The sequence below is a fragment of the Ambystoma mexicanum genome, chromosome 5p (genome assembly GCF_040938575.1).
Source record: "Ambystoma mexicanum isolate Mex_15411 chromosome 5p, UKY_AmexF1_1, whole genome shotgun sequence".
In the NCBI taxonomy this organism is placed as follows: Eukaryota; Metazoa; Chordata; class Amphibia; order Caudata; family Ambystomatidae; genus Ambystoma; species Ambystoma mexicanum.
In genome coordinates, this window is record NC_090930.1 from 518785577 (window position 1) to 518806979 (window position 21403).

The following is a 21403-nucleotide window of genomic DNA, read 5'->3' on the forward strand; positions in this document are numbered from 1 at the left end:
ATTTGCACTCCCACCACCCACATGTAGAAGCACACATTGGAAGAAACAGACCAAATCAACAGCATGAAAAGAGCAGGATGCACACAATGTAGCATGAGTGTAATGCAAGCCTGCAGATGTGACTCCCAGAAGACTAACTGTAATGACTTGTACCGGATCGCAGGTGGAGCAATAGTACCTTCCTCCCAATATCCCAGCCAATAAGAAAAATGGCACACTCATTAGCCAAATGATTGAGCTGAAGCATCAAGGACTACCGTCAGGAGCACCAGGCTGACATGAAAGAGCACACGATTAGGATATGGATATATCTATACCCACACCCTTAATTCCCCATGGGTATTTACCATTTATTTATTTATTTATTTATTTGTATGTTTACAGAGCGCCGAAAGACCGCAGGCATCAGGGCGCATAACAATCATACATGTAATGTACCAAACAGAGCACAAACATGGAAAACTGACCAGGACCACAACAAATACTTAACAATCATAATCAATGACAAAAGGTGCAAAACATAACACAGAGCAACAAGGCCTACAAATACGAGGCTATGGTGTAATAGAGAATACTACAAGAATTGGCTAATTAATTCCAAACAAACATTTCTAGAATAGAGGTGAAAGACATGTACTTTAACAATTCGGATACTGTTCAAATACATAGAGCTGCTAGACCCATGTCCCATAATGATACAAGCAAAAGAATAATAAAAGGCAAACCAAATGACAGCAGAGACAGGCAAAACATATACTTGGAACAGATCAGTTCATAACAATGTTCAACCTAGACGACGGAGGTAAATGTCTCAGGTCAGCTATTCTGTGCAGGAACAAGGGAAGACTGCTGGAGCCACAGCCCACGACAATTATTGTCTGAGCTGCACCAGTTCTCGATCTGAGTTCTCCGGAGTACCCTCAATTCCTTTGATCTGATTCAATTGGGTGCCAACTTGAAGTTAAACCAGGCTAAGGTTTTATTTTTTAGGGCCTCCCTTGACTCGAACTTGCCTGGTTTCTCTACATTAGTAACAATAATATTACGGGGGTCTTGAGCAAAACTACTAAGTTTTGGGTTGGTAATATTCGGCATAGCTGATTTCTTGAGACGTGGATTCTTATAGAGTGTGGAAGCCGGTGAGGTAACGGGCTTAAGGGAGCGTGTAATATCCTCTGTAGGACCTTCGACCACAGCACGATGGACACGAACAGCTGCTTTCACCTGCGAGGCCATATCCAGCTGGACAAAGTCGGTAGAATCTGTTTGACATTCCTCATCAGACCCATGGAGGCAAAATGAAGCTTAAGAGAACTTATCAGTTCTATTAAGTTCAGGTTTAAAAAACTTTTGCGGAGTTAGGAAAGGTGGCTCAAGAAGTCTGTGACCGACAGACCTCATCCAGGATCGCAAGTCCTCGAAATCTAGGTAGGCCGCTAACTCCTGCAACAACTGGTCCTTGTAGGCCACCCAATTGTTGGGCGCCTTAAGGGTACCCAGCTCCCCAATAAGATGTTTGTGAGTCTTAAATCCAAAATGCTCCCCCTTTGTTGTTTGCTGAGTTGCAGCTATCTGAGCCCACATTAGATCAGGTTTTTCCACACCGAGTTCTCCCATCATCTATGGTACTTGATGTTGTTCGTTCATAAAGGAGGAGGAGGGAGAGCTTACAACCCTAGCACCCTTTTCGGTGTCACGATTAATCTTTTTGTTTTTAAGCAGGAGTTCAGAAAGTAGACGCTGCTCTGTCTGTAATGTCTGTCTCCTTTTTACACTTAGGGCTAGAACCTCAGAAAGGCGACTGCCTTTCCCATGGTAATCTGGTTGAGGCGAGTACGGCGAATGAGCCAGAGAATCCACCCTACCCTCTCCATCCTTCTGGGCACTAGGCGGCACCTGGGTAGAAGTCATATCTGCTTCTAAGCACCGGACAATATCCATATCCAGGCTGAGCAGGGATTGTAGCCTTGTAATGGGCATGATTGTTTTAGGCACTGTAGACACAAGACAACACACAAGTCCAAAACACGGACATCAATAAACTTACACGAAAGTGAAGAATGACAGTGCTTATCCACGTATTGATCATGGAGCCTGCATGGCACTGAGCGAACGCACAGTAGGTACTCTAGAGAACTCCCTCCATGCTGGACCTCAAGCTACTTTCTACAAACAAGTGAGTAGGAAGGCTGTGTGGTGGAAAGCCAGGGGCTAAAGGCTCCAAGAGACGTAAGGGAGTGTGAGGCGCCGCACTCCTCATTCCCGGCATCACGGTCAGCACGGTCGATATGCCATGCAGGTAACCTCGCAGGGCTCGCCAGCACCAGCTACTCCGTCACTGAGAAGTTTGAGGAAAGCACCCTACACCAGATGCAGCGTCAAGCCCCACCGCCTAACACGGCCGCCTCCGACAAGTATGAGTTGCCTGGAGCAATAGTCTTGTTTACATCAAAAATATTGCAGGGCACAAAAATAGAAACAGAGTAATCCAGAGAAATACAAATAGGGGTAAAATAAGCCAGAGTACAAACATCTTGATGTCAACTAGCAAAGTCTCAAACCAAGATGAAGAAAAGGAAGAAAAACCATAAAAAGTCAACAATCACAGGAAAATGTACAGCTCCAAAAACAGGGCCAAAAAGAACACAAGTTGAAAAACAATCTAAAGTTCAAATTACCAGAAAATCCAAGTATAAAGGCAAGCACCAGATCGAAAAAAGGGGTTAATCCAAAATCAGTGCAGGTAAAAAGCAGGGTCGAGATTCAGGGAAATAACAAACAAGCAGAATCGATATACGAAGGTAGTCCAAGTTCACATACCAGTCTGGAGACACCAATGGGAAACAAGGTCCAATGCCAGAAAACAGAATCACAGGAGGCAGCTCGCTGTGGCAGAGGAGAACAGCTGAGAAGCCCGAAACTGTGTTGTACAGTGACTTTTCTGGTCCCTGGCCACTTCAGAGTCTGTGACGTTCTAAAGGTGTCACATGATCACAGAGAGCTCTCACTGTGTGAGCGCAGCGTGCCCCGTGTGTTGCTGTGGATGGTAGTCCCTGTCGGCACGAATCTCTCAATCTCCATGGAAGACGCCGCGAAGGAGTGCAAGCGAGGTTGCAAATGCTTACACTAACTGCATGCTGTGATTAATCCTGCAGAGTCCTCATAAAAACCCTAACTAAAGTCTCCTCCCAGGTGGGCAGGGGAAGGCAGCGGTTACCTGATCCCAACCCTGGGGTGGTGTTAGCCGGCAGGATCACCTGGGAGGAGAATGTCCCCAAGGAAACGGGAGGGCTCCATGGGGAGAGAGGAAGTATTTTTCTTCCTCTACAGAGGAAGAGTCAGTAATGCCGGAGTCTGTAATGGCCTTTTGTCAAAAGAAGCCTTCCCTTCCTAAAGCTAATTATCCTGATGGTGGTAAAAACTGTTCTAATCAATCCTGTATTAGAAGTAGGAATCATTTTCCCAAGGTTACGTGTAATGGTAGAGGTGAAAACTCCCATGTTCAACGGGGGAATATGAAAGATTAATCTTTGAAGATTACCATATTAGATTCTGAAAGTCATGACATCCCTAGGGAGCAAAACCATTAAGTAGAACCTTATAATATTCCTTTTAAAGAGGGGATTAAGAATCAAAACAAAGTTTGTAACAATTATTCCCTTAAAAAGAGTGAATTGAACATTGGGGACTTCAAGTTCCACAATGCCTATCAGGAGGCAAGGCAGGAATCAGAAGGTACTGGCCAGCAGGGAGCAGGGGTGGTTAGGTGCTTACCTGGTTATAAGACCCGGCATCATGGGCGGTGCCATGTGTTTCCTTCTTGCAGATATTCACTGCTCAATGACAGCAAGCAACATTGTAAGCAATTCTGGCAAGAATACCCTTTATTTTACCAGCACAGTAGGCTGCATAGAAGCCCAAAAGCTGAAACCCAGGGAAAGAACTATGTTCCCCAGCAGCCCCAGCGCTCAGCCCCAAGGATCATGCCTGGGCTACCGCACATGTGTCGCATTGCACGTGTGTTCTAAGGCTTCGACCCGAAAGAACACATCAGAGGCTTCCTGCTCACCAAGGAAATACGTACGCCCAGCCTGCAACCTAATCGGTCCCTGCTGCTCTACAGATAAGTGCCACGGGACGCCTGCTTTTCGCTAGCGCCATGCCATTAACATGTTAACCCGAGAGAACAGGTTCTGGCAGCACCCAGACTCAGCAGCGCACTAACCCGCATGAACAGAAGCGTCTAGGCTGCCGTAGCAAAACCGAACACATTGATTTGTGCAATGTGATACGATTACTAGGATCGCAGTGTTTCAGGCAATACCTAAAGTATGTATCTTTGACAGACTGCAGACACTGCTATCTCAGCTCACAGGCACGGCTGGGAGGAACAGCTGAGACCTGGACACACAGACCACTTATCACACATCGGAGGTCACAAAACACTGAAGCTAAGTGTTCATGTTTTGTGTGTCTTAACAAGCCAACTGTAAACTGTGCCATAAAGCAACTCAGGGCTCACAGTTCATTGGGCCAAAGCAAACATTGTGTTCAATAGTGTGCCAGGCACACACGTGTTCACGCGTTTGGGGCTTGAAAACTCAGTGAGGTAACTGAGGCGGATTGTGCTCATTTCATTTGCGTCATTAGCCCATTTGGGCACCTGTGCAATCATCTAAACAGAGCAAGATAACACTATGTATGTTTGTGTGTATGCATGCTAGATTACTAGTATATGTCACTGCTCACCAGAATCAGCCACCAGCAGCAAGAGTCAAGGAGCATATTTTTCCCTACCTATCCTCTCCCTAACCCTCTACCCAGTTACCCTATCTCCAATTCGTGGACTCTAACCCTCTTGCAACCTTGGGGTCACAGACTGCCTGTGTTAACACTAGTGCAGGTGCCAAGACCCACAATGGGAGGAAGGGGTCATGCTGCCTCTGCGTACTGAACTGGGATCTGACAATGCCAAAAGTACTGGGCTGAAGAAGAGGGATGCAGAAGCACTGAACTGCAGATTGCAGACAATTAAGGTTAATGACCCAGGCCTGATGGAGACTGGGTGGCATAAAATGCCCCCTCAGATGCAGGCCATAGATGATGATGAAGAAGAAGATGAAGTAGAGCACAGCAGCAGTAGTAGAAGGTGGAGTGCTTGCTGTGACTCTACATAAACATTGCGGCTGAAGGGAAGCAGAGACAACAGAGCTGCCATTTTCCATACTCATGCCGGTTCTGGAAGGATCTATTCCTTCAGGGACACTGTTTGTAGAGATCGCACAGCGGGAAGTTTTTGGTATAAAAGCTTTCCCGTTGAGGATCCTGTTTGCGGCAGTCGGGCAGCGGGAAAGGTGAAGTTGGAATGCTTTCCCCAAGACAAGACAGTCTCTGGTGGCAGGCAAGCACCTAACAGCCTGTGGAGCAAGAGACGCTTCAATTTGGATAAGCGCGACAGAAAAAAACCAAGCAAAGCAGTTTTCCAGCCCGCTGAAGCAGGAGAAGCAGAGAACCCAATGGCAGCAGAGCAAACGGACTCGCAAATCAAACCCGGAGAGTTCACTTGAGTACTGTCACCACAGAGTGCTCCGTTACCACCCGCTTACCGAAAGTGGGAATTTCAATACCGAACAAATGCGAAAGAAAGAAAGCGGCATAAACATACACATTATATGTATCGAACTGGTGTAAAGCTGAAAGATATTAATACTGAATGTGAAGCTGATTCAAAGGAGAGAGAGTGGCAGAGCCATTGTATGTCTAAAGGTCAGAATAACTGTCAACACCACCCTAGGGGGCTATTTCTAAAACCAGTGCAAACTACTATTGCCAAAACCAAAAGAATAACAACAAATTTAGTTTAAAAGAACCAACATTGCCAAAGTCAAAAAAGGCACCTAAGCAGCAAGTTGTGTATAGACACTATGGTAAAAGGGGAAAAGAAGCAATAGGGAAAATTGGCCTGAATAAGCATTACCTAAGCCAAACAAGAGCAGGGGTGAGAGAACCCATTATCAGCATTTGGTTAAAACCAGAGTGGGAGAGCAAGAGTGGCATGAAGGCTGCCCTTCTGACAGAAGGTGTTCAGAAGGAGCGAAGCATAACCTGTGTTGCATGTGGCAATCAAAAGTATGGAACAAACAGCACCAATGTGTCTCATGTTTTCCCAGAAGTAGACAAAACAGAGGTTTTGGAAAGTCAAATACTTTATAAGTTGTATGAAGTTGAACTCTGCCACAGAAGTACTCGCAGTAGTGTTACTAGTTCCAAGCTGTCCTGGCAGGAGAGTATACCAGGGCTAGGGGCTTTGTAGTATAGGCCTGGCAGGTGAGCGTCCCAGGCACACATTGTTGAAGTATTGTGGTGTTGTTAAAATTGTTGAAGAAGAAGTAGCAAGAACACCAAAGCTTATGAGTAACTGTTGTGGAATTACTATGACAAATTAACATTGCTGATGAGAGTGCATTATGAACTGTGTGAACTTTGTTGACATAAATGTGTGTGGGAGATGGGGTGTGTCGGGAGGGGGACGGGAGCACAGGGTGTTGTATTTGGAATATCATTTCAATACATAATAGTTTACACTTGAATCAATGAATGGACATTCCTTATTTTGGTGCAAGTATTTATTGTGTGTGCACATCATATGCAGTAAGGTGCAAGGGAAGTGCTGAGTGAAAGTGGTACTCAGAATAAGTTATCTATGAGTTTGCGGCCATTCCTGGTCTCCACGCACACCTGCATGTGCCCAGCTGGTGCTGCATCATCATCATCATCAGGGGTATGTTGCATCTGATGCAGATATTATGAAACATTGCACAGACCACGACTATCTGCCCCGCCTTCTCTGGCCTGCACATGAGTGTATCCCCCTGACCTATGTAGGCATCTGAAATGTGCCTTAAAGAGCCAAAGGTCGGATCGATGGTCAGTGTGGCCCTCACATGCGCCCTCTTATATGCCATTTCCTCCTGCATCTGGGGATCCCTCAGAGGGGTTATCAGCCACGGAAGCAGCGGGTATCCTGAGTCACCTGCAAGGGGTGGGTAAGCACACACGGTTAGCCTTATCTTGCATGTAGCCAAACTATGTTAATTAGCCTATTTTACAATTAGACTGTATGCATAGGTTAGCCACATTCTGCATCTGGTCTAATAGTATAGCTAAGCCTTATGCTCCCTGCTGCACCCTGAGACAGGCACTGTGTGACATCTGTAGCCCGTTGGGTTCTGCTCCCTGAGACGGATTGCTGGGGGCAGGAAATGTATTACCACTAACTGACTGTACTAAAAAATCATCATTCTGCATACACACCCTCAAACTGTGAACTTAACACAACCATACCTCTACCGCACCACTGCCTGCATGCACTTCACAACACCCGACATGAAACTAAACCATACACTATCATGCCTCAAAACCACATGACGGCTACCAAAAGACAACGCCCCAATGCTCAGTGACCAGTTTCTCCGAACTAAAGCTGCCAAAAGCATATCAAAGCTCTCTTGCTCTTCTGCTTCTCAATCCCACTAACAAACTGCCCCAACACTCCTTCTATTGCAGACTGTGAGAAACTCATGGTGGCAACAAGACGGACACAAGTGATCACAGTTCAAGGGTGTTTATTGAACAAATAATGTTGTATGCAGGTTGGAAAAACACCAAACCTAAATCTAAGATGGGAGCAAGTGTCAACCATCAAATGAAAAATAAGGCAGTCGTAGTGGTGTTGTGTCAAAATAAAAGGCCTATACTAAGAAACATATTGCCAAACCTCACAACGAATACCAAGAGGGGCGTGGGAAAGTTCTCAAATAAAGAAAGAAGTGTTCTCAAATAATATGGATGCAGTTGCCTGGGTCTCCCTTCCCCACGTTTTGGACACAGGGTAAGAGGAGAGCTTGGAGCATAGTACAGTCTTGGGCTTCTCCAGCACGAGATGACAGTTCTAATGGCAGTTTTCAGGACCATCGATGGCCAAGTCTCGTTTCACTTGGAAAGACTCATGCCTTTCAGGACCTGTCGTGTTCAAATAACAAAAGTTCCTTTAACGAATTAAAGTTTGTTTCCAATGTTCGTTGGGTGCTGGGTTCCCCTCTTCTGGGCGCGGACTCTTCTCAATTGATTACTAATGTTTCACATAGGGTGATGGCCTCACGCATGGGTACTCCTCTTCTGGGCACTGACCCTTCTTAATTTTCAGCCACTGTTCATGTAGGGTGATGGCTTCACCCCTGGGTAACCCTCTTCTGGGCTCAGACCATTCTTCTTCCCATTTACTTTAGTTTCAAGTGTTACGTGATTCACATCCATTGCTTCCTCTCAATGTGGTATTCACTTCCCTTGCTTTCTCTCAAGGCAGGATTCACTTCCCTTGCTTTCACATAGATTATAGATCAAAGTCGTTCGATTGTACAGGGATTTTGCTTGACCCTCAGTATGACCACTTTGACCTACTCCGCTGGCTCTCCTGTACCCTTCATGTATCTGTAGTTTCTCTCATATGGGGCTCGACCAGAGTCTCTCGAGTTAGCACCCACATGGTGCTGGTTTCCCTCTGCAGCTGGTCTCCCCTTCAACACGCGTTACTTGCCACTTTGCGGGTCTCACTCAACACAGCCCGGTTATTATCGTCTTTCCTCTCGACTCACTGGTTGTTATGAACCGCTTGGCTATCCTCTTCATTGGAGTCAAGACTGGTACCACAGACGCAGGAGCGTCCCTTGGTCCTGCTTATCGGCATAGGCTTGCACTGCGTACTGTTGACATCTGTTGCAAGAAATATGTGCTATTGTTTGCAGTCCTAGACTCTCTTCCATGAAGTTCTGCGGTTCTGGGACGAAACCAGCCAGGTCACTTCTCTCCTCACCACCCTCTCGATTCCTGCCACCTTTCTCCTTCTCTTGTACTGCTGCTCCTGCTTAGCCGTCTTGTTGTGCTGTCTGCCGTGCTCCCCTTGCTCGTACTGTGCTCTCTTACTCCACCTTTTATCCCTGTGGGGAAAAGGAAGGGCCGTCAAGTGTGTGTGATTTAAATTAATTGCCTGACTTTGCCTGACCCTTGTGTCGCGACATGTCGGGTAAACAGGTGCATTACATGTCTGTTGTCTGTCACAAGGTGAGGAAGTATTCAGGGTGGAAAAGGAGGATGGCAATGTTCTTTAGTGTTCTACGGCGTAAAATGGAGAAAAGGTATTGTCGGATTGTCCTACGGGATATGATGGGGAAGGTTTACGAAACAAACAAGAATGGCCGGGATGGAGAACAGAACAGAGAGGATTGTGGGCATGGTAGTATTCTGTCATAGTGGATTGGGTGTTCGGAAAATGACAATCAGAGGGACGGGATTGGTAAGGTGTGTGAGACAAACCGGAATAGCTGAAAACATGAAATAAACAAGAGATACTGTGGGAATTATAGTATTTTATCTGATTAGGTTGGGAGTGCGAAAAATAATAATCAGAGGGATGAGAAGAAGCATGGGGAGTTTTCGAATGGAGACCGGTGAAACAAGGATTCTGGGAGTTATGTTTTTGGGGTGCAACCAGTTTTGGGACCTTAGAGGATTGAATACGTATGGAGTGGTTGTTGGATCTGGGCAGGATAGATCTAATGTGAGGAAGGGAGGCAGATGCAGTACAGCCCATGAAAGCCTCAGATATCTCACCCTCCTCTCCTTCTCTGGCCCTACACCGCATCTCACCTGGGGCATTCCCCTGAGCATAACCTCATGCCCCTTACCCAGGTGATCCTCCCCAAGTCGTCCACCCTCAGGTTCAGGATTCGAGAGCACCAGCCCTCCCCTGGCCACCTGAATAAGGTTTTCCTGAGATCTTTCTGGAAGAGTACCCTCAGGTTTCTCACAAGACCCAATAAAGCACCACAAGACTACTGTGAGGAATCTGAGGGCATTCTCACTTCTTTTTTCCCGGCATCCTCTGCTCAGCTGGCCAGGAAAAGGCCATTGCTTTTGGATCCTGACCCTAGGGGTGGACATGCGAGGAAGGATCACCTCAGTGGAGAGAACTCTGCGAATGGGGAGAGGACGTACTTGGGTGCGACATGGTATCCCCAGTCCCATTTCATCATGAACCTTCTCTCCAAACAGCCTTTGTAGTTTACTGTCAACCTTTTACCTTTTCTTCCTTTCTAAATGGCCCTCAGAAATGTCATTTTTATACTGGGACGAAGAAGAGACCAACACAGAGGACACATCCTCATTTGGGCGGGATCAACACATATCAGCCCCCTCTTGTTAATACAGACAAACATCAGCTCAATACCCAAAGGAGAAGGAAACAACTGGGAGTTAGGCACACTTCCATTTCTTAAACCTTTCCTAAACACCAATTTGGTAATGAGACGAGGAAGAGGGCCTTGGAGGAATTCAGTTATAAGAGCCAGGCATGTCCATAAAATGAGTTTCACCATGGTCAGGCAATTAAAATTAAGGACTCACACTTGCAGTCATTTGCCAAGTACCAGGTGTATAGAAATGGTGACTGCCCAGCACAAAGGGAGAGACGGCCTGGAGAAAAGGACATGGCCTGGAAAAGTGAGCTGGAGAGGAAGAGGCTTGAGAGAAGCTGAAGTTCAAGAGAGACACCAGGCCCAAGGCTGGCCATGAGAGGGTTCTTAGATCCTGCTGTCCTCCCTGCCCGGTGCTCACAGCAGGCGCTGCGGATCACCGAAGCCTCCCGATCACTGCAAGTCTCTGACAGAGGGAATGGTGCTTTCAGTAGCTTCTGCTGGAGAAGAGCAGAGCTACGCACCATGGCATTCCAGGATGGCGAGCGCTGCTTGTTGTGTCTCCCGGAAAAGGAAGGCAGAGAAAATCGAAGTCGGGAAGTGAAGCCAAGAACCCTGAAGCAGCTGCCGCATACCATCAGTGAGTGAAAAGAAGGGAACATTCATACTGGGCCGCTCCAGGGAATGGAAACAAATGTGTATGAATGCTGATCAATCTGAGAACTGTTATGGAAGGCCAAAGCCAGTGTATTTGAATACTAAACAAGCTGCAGGCTATTACAAGTGCTTTTGAAAGTTGAAACACGCAACATTGAATAACGAAGTGACTGAAAGACATTAAGAGTTACTTCGATAACGTATAAAACAAAAGCAAGTGATGAGCACTTTGAAGGAAATAAAAGCAAAGTGGTATTAAGGGAAATTAACATGGAATGAGATGTGTGAGACACAAGTGGTGACAAAGCTACAAAGCTGTCATGAAGGATATGAAATAAGAGTTGAAGCCACAAGTGGTGGCCAAGTGAAAAGATTGCCAAGAGAGATATAAGATGTGAATCTGAGCATTGGCCAAATATATAAGAATCCAGGGAACTTGAGGTTAAGAGAAAGAAAAACTGTGGTGCCAAAAGCCAGAGGAATACAGAGAGCCTAATGGAGTGCATAGGGGTATCAGTTACATGACCTGTGATAGGTGGACCGGGTGGTACGACAACTGCGCCTGGACTGAGTGACCCCGACTTGGAAAAAGCCAAGGAAAGCAAAGGTAAAGAATTTTGTATTATGTATCAATCAAGTGCACAGGGGTATCGGTTGTGTGACCTGTAATGGATGGACAATGTGGCCCGACAACTGCGCCTAGCCCGAATGACCCCACTTGGAAAGAGTCAAGGAAAGAAAATGTAAATAAATTTGTGTTTTGCAACAGTTGTTCAATTGAGTGGTAAATGAAGAAACAGAGCAATCAATGTGAACTATTGAAAAGTCTGGATGACCAAATATTTGAACGGGTATTGTTTTGAAAGCTGGAAGATTTTAACTGATATTGGTTTTGTAAACTGAACAAGTTGAACTCTTGGGGAAGAGAACCCTGAGGCTTTGTGACCAATGTTGAACTCTAGGGATAGGGAAGGGAACCCTGAGACTTTGTGAATGGTGTTGAACTCTTGGGTAAGGGAACACTGAGGCCTTTTTGGAACTGTTTTGAACTTGGGGAAGGGGAAGCTGAGTACAAGCCAAGAGACGGAAAAAGCTCACAACTTTAATTTTGAATACTATTCCATTTGCTGCTGACATCCCTACACATTGTATGCAGTTAGTTTTCAGGGCAAGTATAGGCCTAGGACACACAGACTTTGGATTTAGACTTACTGATAGAGACTATCCTTAGTTTTGTTTAGGTAGGGAAATCAAACCTTGGTATAGGGAAAGTTAGGCCTTACTCCATCCTGACATTTAAGAAAAATAAAGCTTTCATTAGAAAGTTGAATCTGTTGTCTGTGTCTTACTTCATGATGCCTTCACACTATGCAAGTGGCAGCAGTGCGCGGTACAAGCCCAATAAACATTGACATTAACATGTGTGACTAATGATGCTTGGCAGTGATGTTGCTTGTGGCAGCAGAATCTCAATGGTCAGTCTGTGCCTGCATGCCCCATGTCTCACCTGGACATACATCGCATGGGCCTAGGTGGCCTGCTCTACAGATTCACTGGCATTGTACTGGGGTGGGGGTTGCATTCTGGTAACTGTAGTGCATTACATGTGGATGTTCTTTTGGGTTTGAAATTTCCTGGTCAGTGACTGCCACATCTCCATTCATGTGCTACTCATGTGTGTTCTGGCATGTCAATTGAGGTGTGCACTGGTGGTCCTGCATGTACAGGGTGCTTGCCGGACATTAATTTGTGACATACCCCCCTTTTTGCCTGTGACCCATGCTGCAATATACAGCACCCTGTTGGCCTATATGGCATGTCACGAGGAAAAATAACCTGGATGTTGGGTGAGTACCTGGACATTGAGGGAATGGAACTGCTTCTGCGTGCTGCAGACCTCTTCTGAGCGTGGGACGCACCAGCTCTATGTGAATGCAGTCCAATGCTACCAACACATTGGGATCATTGGGCATGCCTGTAATGGCATACAAGTGGGCCTTGGTGGTGTTGACCTGTACCTGGGTGGTGGGGAGCACTCTGGAGAAGGCAGGCTGCGAAATGCCATGCAACTGGCTCACAGAGTGCTGGAATGTGCTAGTGGCCAGGAAGTGCAGGATCAACACCAGCTTCAACAGCGGTGGTATGGCTGCCCTAATGCCGATCCTGCGCCCAATGTCATCCTGGATGAGGATCATGAGGTCATGAATTGTCTCCATGTTTAGGCGGTACATGATGTGTATCTGGCTGTCTGTGTGGACCCAGGGTGCTGCCCTTGTACGAGGGAGCACAGCAAGCCTCTGCCTCACCACCTGCATCACCTGTATACCCATTCTCATCCTCTTCCTCCTTCTTTCCCTGGCCTTCTGTCACCACTGCTGCTGCTCCATCAACTTGACATCAGCATGGAGCAGCTCCAGGTCCATGGCAGCAGCAATGAGTGGCAGCATGTTTGTGTTGGAAAGTGTTCTTGGGGAAGGTATGGCCCTTAAGTACAGTTCCTGTGTGTATTGGGTGCACCTTGGTGTTTTGGGGGTACCTGTGGCCTTATTTCACTCACCTGTGTCTATTTACCGTCAGCTCTGAGGTGATGTTATCTCCTCCTTGGTTTTGCCGGAATTTCCAGCAATTATCTGCCAGTATCACCAGCAAATCCATTCTTGTAATACCATTTGCTGTTATTACCAGCACAGTATTCCTGCATTACCATTATTTACTTAAACAGAATTACCAGTGCCGCTGATTCAGGTTGAAGTGCTATAGGCGCTGGTACCTCCGGAACATGTGTTCTGGCAAATGTATGCTTTACTGGACCGGTACAAGTGCCGGTAAATGGTTTTACCCGCACTTTTACCCTTTTATGGCAAACTTGTAATGATGGCTTTCTCGCAGCTTGTGATCTCTGGTTGGTTTATTTCATCTTCCTATCACTGATATGCCTAAAGAAAAACGAATGGCATTTCTATATTCTCTCCTTGTTGAGGTGCTAGAGAGAAAACATTTAACACATGTCCAAAGTTTGTCCAAGGATAGGACTTCGTCAAAGGGGAGTTATTGATACTTCTTTGAACTTCTATAGGCTTTAGAATTATAGCATCTGTTGTGAAGTGATTTGGTCAGATGCTATGGAGCAGCCATGGAAAATGGGATTGAATCTTCCCTCCTCTGGCTTGCTTTTGACATTCTCTTTTTTGGTTTTGATTTGTTTCCTGTTTCCTGTATGTATTTTAGGTTGAAGCTTACTTCATGTACACTTGGGGTGGAAACTAGCCTAATGGCTGAGTGACCAAGGGCATAAGTCACAGCCTGCACAATGGCGCTGGAGAAGCTTAGATAGTAATTCCAAGGATTAAAGTGCCAGAATGCAACACAGTTTTTTTAGATTCTTATGATGGGATCACATTGACCAAGATGTCTGGGGGAACTCTCGAGGTTGCAGGAAGCCTCCCACTAAGCAATGCACATCTGGAATTGGTATAGAGAGGATTCCCCTGGGTTCTAATCATTTAGTACCAACATAGAGGAGAGTAGTCACTCCTAAACCATGCCAAGGTTCCAACTTCTACCATGGGTTCAATAAAAAACCCATTTGAAGTGTTTGGCTACAGAGGCGAGAGGTAAAAACCCAGAAAGGATCCAGACACTCTGAAACCAGATCCTGAGAGGAGAAAAGGAGAAAGATAGCCCAGAATATCCTGAGGGGGAATGTAGTGTTTAACACAAAAATCCCTACAACTCTCAGTCATGCTAGAACAGTACCCACAGTGAGGTGTGCCTGCATCCCCATTGGAAAATCCAGGACAGAGTTGGAGGAAAATTCCCCAACACCATCTAGCAGCACGACATTGATCTGAACACAATCTATGTTCCCCTTCAAAACAATTGTGCCTCTCAAGGGAGATGGAAAACAGCAGACTAACCCATTTCAGGTTTGCAAGATTTGCAAGCCTTTATGTGGAAAAAAGGTGGCAAATTGAAAAAGAATGGCACCCTCCCTCTCTCAAAACCCACTGTCCAGCCACATGATAGAAAGCCAAGATGACCACCTGGCTTTTAAATTTCTCTTTTTAAAATGTATACATATAGCCAAATAATGACTGCAGAAAATCCACATAAATAAACCTTATATACAAAACGCAATACAAATAAATCTACATAAAATAAACATTCTAAACTTACAAGTTAATTAAGAATCGTCACTAAATAATCACAATATTTTACACCATAATACGTAATGTGAAAATCATCTCCACTCATAAAACAAACCCATAATATGATATAATAAGTCATTTATTACGCGCCTGTAGACAAGTGTTTCAAAGCGTGACAAGACAATGAAAGGGAAGACAGAGGTGGACAAAACAGACGATCTTACTAAGCCTTGGGTCATTCAGATTGTGCAAGGGCAGGGGGAAGGGAGGGGAGAAATGCCAGGGGGAGGGGAGAGTTCAATAAGCAAGCTCAAGTAAGTGCTGCTGGGGTGGCCGGCCCTAAGTACGGGTGAGGAGACTGGGACTGTAGGGTTGCAGACACAGTCCCTAGTGCAGGGTAGGCCCAGAGGCAGTACATAGGACTACTGGACATGAAGGAGCCTGATCCCCATAAGGTTCAGAGGGTGGCCAGGTAACCAGTTAGCGCAGTAGAAAAGGAACATCAGCCATGGAGATAGTGAGAAACGGCAGAGGCAAAAAGGAAGGTCTTGAATTGCTTTCGGAACCTGAGGTGGTCCTGCTCAAGTTTGAGAGAGGAGGGAGGCTATGCCGGAGGTATTCACCAGCAAAGGAGAGTGATCCACCCCCCACTCTCTGCCTGGAGAAGTTTCCGACTCTCAGAGAGTTGGAGGTGGATAAGTAGAGGGCTCAAGAAGGAAAGTGCTTAGGAAGAGTGAGTTGGATGGAGTATTGTCCTCAGCCCCAGAAAGCCTTGTGGACAATGCAGAGGGTCTTGAACTTTATTCTTGCAGCCACTTGGAGCCAGTGAGAGTTCAGGGCTGGAGAAATACAATCCTTGGGCCTGAGGCCGAGGGCAAGTCTTGCAGTCCTGTTCTGGATTAGTTGCAGAGGGTGAAGGCTAGAGGCAAGAAGATTTAGGAAGAGGCTGTTGCATTAGTCCTGCCCAGAGAGAAACAGGGCTCTGGAGACAGTGAGCTTCTGGGGGAAGTGACAAAAGAAAGAATACCTCTAAGGAGGTGCAGCTTGTAGTGGGACTTCTTAGAGATGTCCATGATTTGAGGGGAGAAGGAGAGTGTGGAGTCGAAGATGACCTCAAGGTGTTTTGCCTTGCAGGAAGGCCAGGTAGAGGGCCCAAGGAGGGCAACCAGGCTGAAAGGGGGAAAGCAGGAGCAGGGGTCCCAATGAGAAGGATCTAAGCCTTACTGGCATGAAGGCACAGATCGTTGGAGGCACAACATTCCGGAATCACGGATATACAGGAATGAGCGAGAGAGGATAGGAGGCAGGGGGGAGCATAATGGAGAGCCGATAGTCATCCGCATAACACTGAAAGTTAGGAGAGAATGAAGAGATGAGGTGAGCCAGAGGTGCCAAGTAAAGGTTGAAGAGCCAGGGTGAGAAGTAAGAGCCCTGGGGAACACCACAAGAGGAGAGCGGTGGTGGAGATAAAGGACCCCAGTATGACCTGGGAAGATTGATCGGGGAGGAAGGAGGTCAACCAGGATAAGATCCTGATCAGTGATGCCCAGGCTGTTACAGAGACAATTGATCAGGATGGTGTTGTTGACCGTGTGGAAAGCAGAGGAAAGGTCAAGGAGGATGAGGACAGAAGGAAGGCTAGACTCAAAACTAGGGACCAGGTCTGTGAGGAATTCATCCATCTGCACGGGGAGTGTGCGCTCACCTGGGATTTTTTAAAACTTTTTAATGAAATGGAATGTTAGGAGATCAACATCCGTAAAATGGGTGGGGCTAACCCACACAAATTTTCCTATGCTCACTGCCCAAAAAAACACATAGTCAAGTGAACTCAGGGGGGTTGGGGGGGCGCAGCCTACAGGTGCAGATTCCTGTCTTGTTCAGCTGTAATGTGACAGCCACGGGTACATCAAATCATCTCAGGAAGGGGGAAGGCAGTACCTTCCTCCTGCTATGGCCAGTATAATTAAATATCAAAGGCTCCATGCATCCGCTCTGCTCATTGGCAATGTTCTTCTGGTGGCAGCGCATACTAATGAGAGTTAATTGAAACAGGCCTCCGAATGGCCTAACAGCAGACCTGAAAAAAGGGGACAGGAAATCAATACCACTTTGAAATGCAATGGCATGTCTGGGACAACTGTTTACAGTAGGCAACCCATGCAGGGTGACCCCTTTTCAGAGGGAAGAAGTATGTGATTTGATGGAGACAGAAAGTCTGTTCTCGCCACAAACATCAAGGGAGACCTGCGCTTTTATCAGGAGCCACAGAGACCTCAGTTAATCACAGACACTTTGATCCACAACAGACAGGAAGATGGGTGGGACTTAGTAGTACATGTTGTCACCCCTTACCTTTCCTGTAGCAAAGCACTCTGGTTATGACCTCACGCATAACAGAAGATTGTTGCTGGGGATCCAGGATTGGTTAATTAAGAGTGGCTTAGCCTGCACCACTCACTGGAGCTCATTTGGCTTTAAAAGAGGGCTGAGCCCCTATCTTAGCAGATCATCCGATGACTTTGAAAGGAGTAAGAAGGACTCATTTGGACCCTGGCTCAAGGTACATTCTGCCTTCCAGCTTCCGTCAGTGATCCCTCTCCCAGACATCTCCCAGGGAACAGACGGAGATCCCAAACTCGGAGGACCCGTACAGCATCTCCAGAACCGGTACCCAGCCAGCACACAGCATGCCCTGCTACGTTCTGCTTGCAAGCTTCCTAGGTGGGAAGTGCCAGAGAGTCTCTGAAAATGGGATAATGCTATTGCCTGCAAACACTCTCCTCAGCTTTGGGCCATCCGACTTAAAGGACAACACAAGCCCTGCAAAGAATCTAGGAGGAGTGCCATGACAAGCATCAACCATCGTCCATGTTTTAAGGACATTTTTGAGGCAGCCGAACCCCCCGTGCTGCAACCGGCTGCACCACTGACTGTTTTCACACCGCAGTCACTAAAGCCGTCCGAGATGCCTCGACCAGCTTTCCAGATCCGCCAACCAGCACAGAGACAATGATTCTTAACTCCGAGCCACCAAATAGACCAGCCTTCAGCCGTCCATCCAGACTCGCTTGCCAAACTGCCTGCTGCCTGATACCCACAGCTGTCTCCCGTCTTGTACTCTGTTGCAGGAGTTGCAAAGCGTCATGGAACCGATTCAACCCTATCGAACATCAAGATCATCTCAAGCACCAGGTACATTGTGGTTCTGTCCCCCTGGTCCTTCTCTGAAGGCCCCTAGTGACATTTACAACCCCCTTGCTCCTTTGGTGTTGAAACCAAATAACCTTGAACAGTTAAGACTGATTGCTTTACCGGCTACCCTTCTGTCGGTATCCAGAGTGCATCCCTTTCCTTCATGACACTGTCTGTCCACTATGGTCCTTTACAGGGTGGGTTGTATTTTGTAGTGTGCTAGAACTGTCTCTTGTAATATTAATAAAGTAGATATTTTATACAACCTTGACTAGACAGTCCCTTTTATCATTGGGTAATAAATGTATTTTCGCTGTGTTGCAACTAACCAACGATCCACTGCCTTGCGGAGATAAACCTGCCCTTCCGTCCACGTTACTAAAATTGGACAAATAGGTTTATAATTGACATGTGTTTCCAATCTGGCCGGATCCCTTTTGGTGTACTACAGGTGTGGGGCTGATTGATAGTTTAGAAACCGATATTCCTCACTGGACCACTGGTGCCTGGAAGTTGATTCATCACAAGGTCTTCATGGGTGCTCAGGAGAGCAGTTTCCATGCTTCTGGCTGCTCTAAAGTCAGACTAGTGGTCATGGAGACAAATCAACAGATTCAGTATGGAGAGCAATCTGGGCGATGAACCGCTTTTCTGGTAGTTTGCCAAGGAAAGGAGTGATGGAGATCGGGCCGTAGTTTGCCAGAGAGGAATGGTCCGCAGAAGGCTTCTTAAGGAGGGGGTGCACAAAGGAGTGCTTTGGGGCAGAGGGGAAAGTGCCAGTGGCAAAAGAGTGATTGCAGGAATCAGTCAAAGTTGGAGAGACGGTGTCAATGTGGTCCTTGATAGTTCGGGAGGAGCAGGGGAACACCTGCTTGGATGACACTTTCATAGATCAGACTGTCTAGAAACATTGACAGGAGTGAACAAGAGGAAAAAGGAGAAAGGAGGATGAGAGGGAGAGGCGGCCGGAGCGGGCCGAGAGCAGTAGAGGATGAGGAAAGAGAGGACAGGATATCCTGAGATTTAGTGGTGAAGTGAGAAGCCAGTGCCTTGCAAAGGGTCTGGGAGGGAACAGGAAAGGTGGACTGCAGCAGGATTGGCCAGCTCCTTGCAGATTTTGAAGAGTTCAGCTGCGTTTTTTAGAGGCCGCAGAGATGCAGGTTTGGATGCAAGCTCTCTTCTTGGACAGGACTGAGAGTCTGTAGGCCAGTTTGTCAGAGGATGCACCTGATGCCCTCCACATCCTCTCAGCCACCCTACACTTCTGTTTTCGGTGGGGAGGTCGGAGTCATACCAAGAGTTGCACTTGGAGGTGGGCTTCAAATTGATCCTCATGAAAGGGGCGAGGACATCGAGGGTGTTAGTGATAGAGAGATGCAGGTTAGAGAGGGCTGTATCAGAGTGTGAGTCAGCCACAGGCATAGGAGGTGGAGAGAAAGTGGCGGTGAATGCCTGGTTAGAGTCTAATAACATAATTCCTGTATCTGGTTGAAAATTGCCATCTGATAGACTTTAGACTCTCACAATCTGTAAAAAGATGCTGTATATTTTCTAGTACAGTGTCACAGTAGAGCCTACATGTCCATTCATTACATGGGATCCCTAACAGGGTGCCTGTAATTTCATAGAAATAAATGCAATTAAATGTAATGAGCATATATTGCCTCACAGTGCTAGCATCAGGATAGGCACATACATATTTAGGTTTCTTGATCCGCTGTACCACATAATCCAGAAACTCTTTAGAATACATGTTTGTTGCCAAGTTGACCAATAGTTGTTCTATGTCAGCTTGTTTTACGATGGAAAGGTAACTTGAAGAAATGGGTACGATACATAGATGACATCTTTGGTGGCTGGTCAGGTAACAAAGAAGAATTGGAGTAATTTCTGGTATGCCTAAATAACATCGACAGACATATCCAATTTACTATGGAGATAGGAAATCCTAATGTACACTACTTAGATGTGCAGACAGTTACTGAAGGACATAAGATCACAACTCTATACACAAAACAAACTGACTGAAAGAATCCTTTACACAGGATGAGTTTCCATCCCCCACGCATTCTGCTGAATCTACCTTATGATCAGATGTTAAGGATAAAGAGAATTGTGAGTGATCCTACAGAGGGTGAAATAGAACTGAACAAACTACACAAAAAATTACAGGACAGAATCTATCTGGAAGAAGATCTATCTGCAGCACAAGCCAAGACCATGCACAAGATTGTGTACAACTACTGCATGAAAGACCCAAACGAAATAGTCCTGATCTAGTTTTAGTAACTAAATATTCAATACAAAGTCATCAAATAAAGGATAGTATCCTCAAAAGATGGAATATCTTGAAGAATGACAACAGAACCAAAGATATCTTTGCTAATCCACCTGTGTTTGCCTATCAAAAAAGTAACAATTTGCGGAACTTATTGGTAAACACACACAGTCAAAGTAAAGAGAAATTACCGGATAAACATTCAGGCATGTACCCATGTATGAGTTGTTGAAATTGCAACAACGTGATGAAAGGATCCATAATATCATACCCCAGGAATGGAGAGAAGATAAAACTCAAGCAACATGCGACTTACTTATCAGAAAATGTGATTTACACGATTAAGGGGCCGATTCATGGAACAATTGTGCACCAAAATCGGTGGCGCAATTGTCAAAAATCCAGTGCACGCATGCGAATCGCACACAAGCGATACATGGAAGTCTGTGTGCGTGTAATTCCTGGGAGCTGTGCCAAATCCGCACCTACCTTACACGTCAGTACGACATCGTGAACGACGCGCACAGTGAAAGTGCACAACGTGTAGCGCACACACCAAAAAGGGGGAAGAACCCACGGAATGGGGAACAACGCGTGAAATGAGGGCGTAACTGGGGAAGCACTGCTGGGAAATACATGGAACGCCACACGCTCACGAACAACACGTATTCATGGAATCGAATAGGAAAAACCCGCGCACACCAAAAGACACGCACAGGCGTAAACACGTCCACCACAGGAAAGCAGGCGGAAGCGCCCCCGCACAGTATAAAAGTGCACGCAAACAACAAACATGCATATACAGCTACGATGAATGTCCCATTTCTCGCAGCAGTGATCGTGGGACACCGCAGGAGGAGAAGAATAGCCAGGCC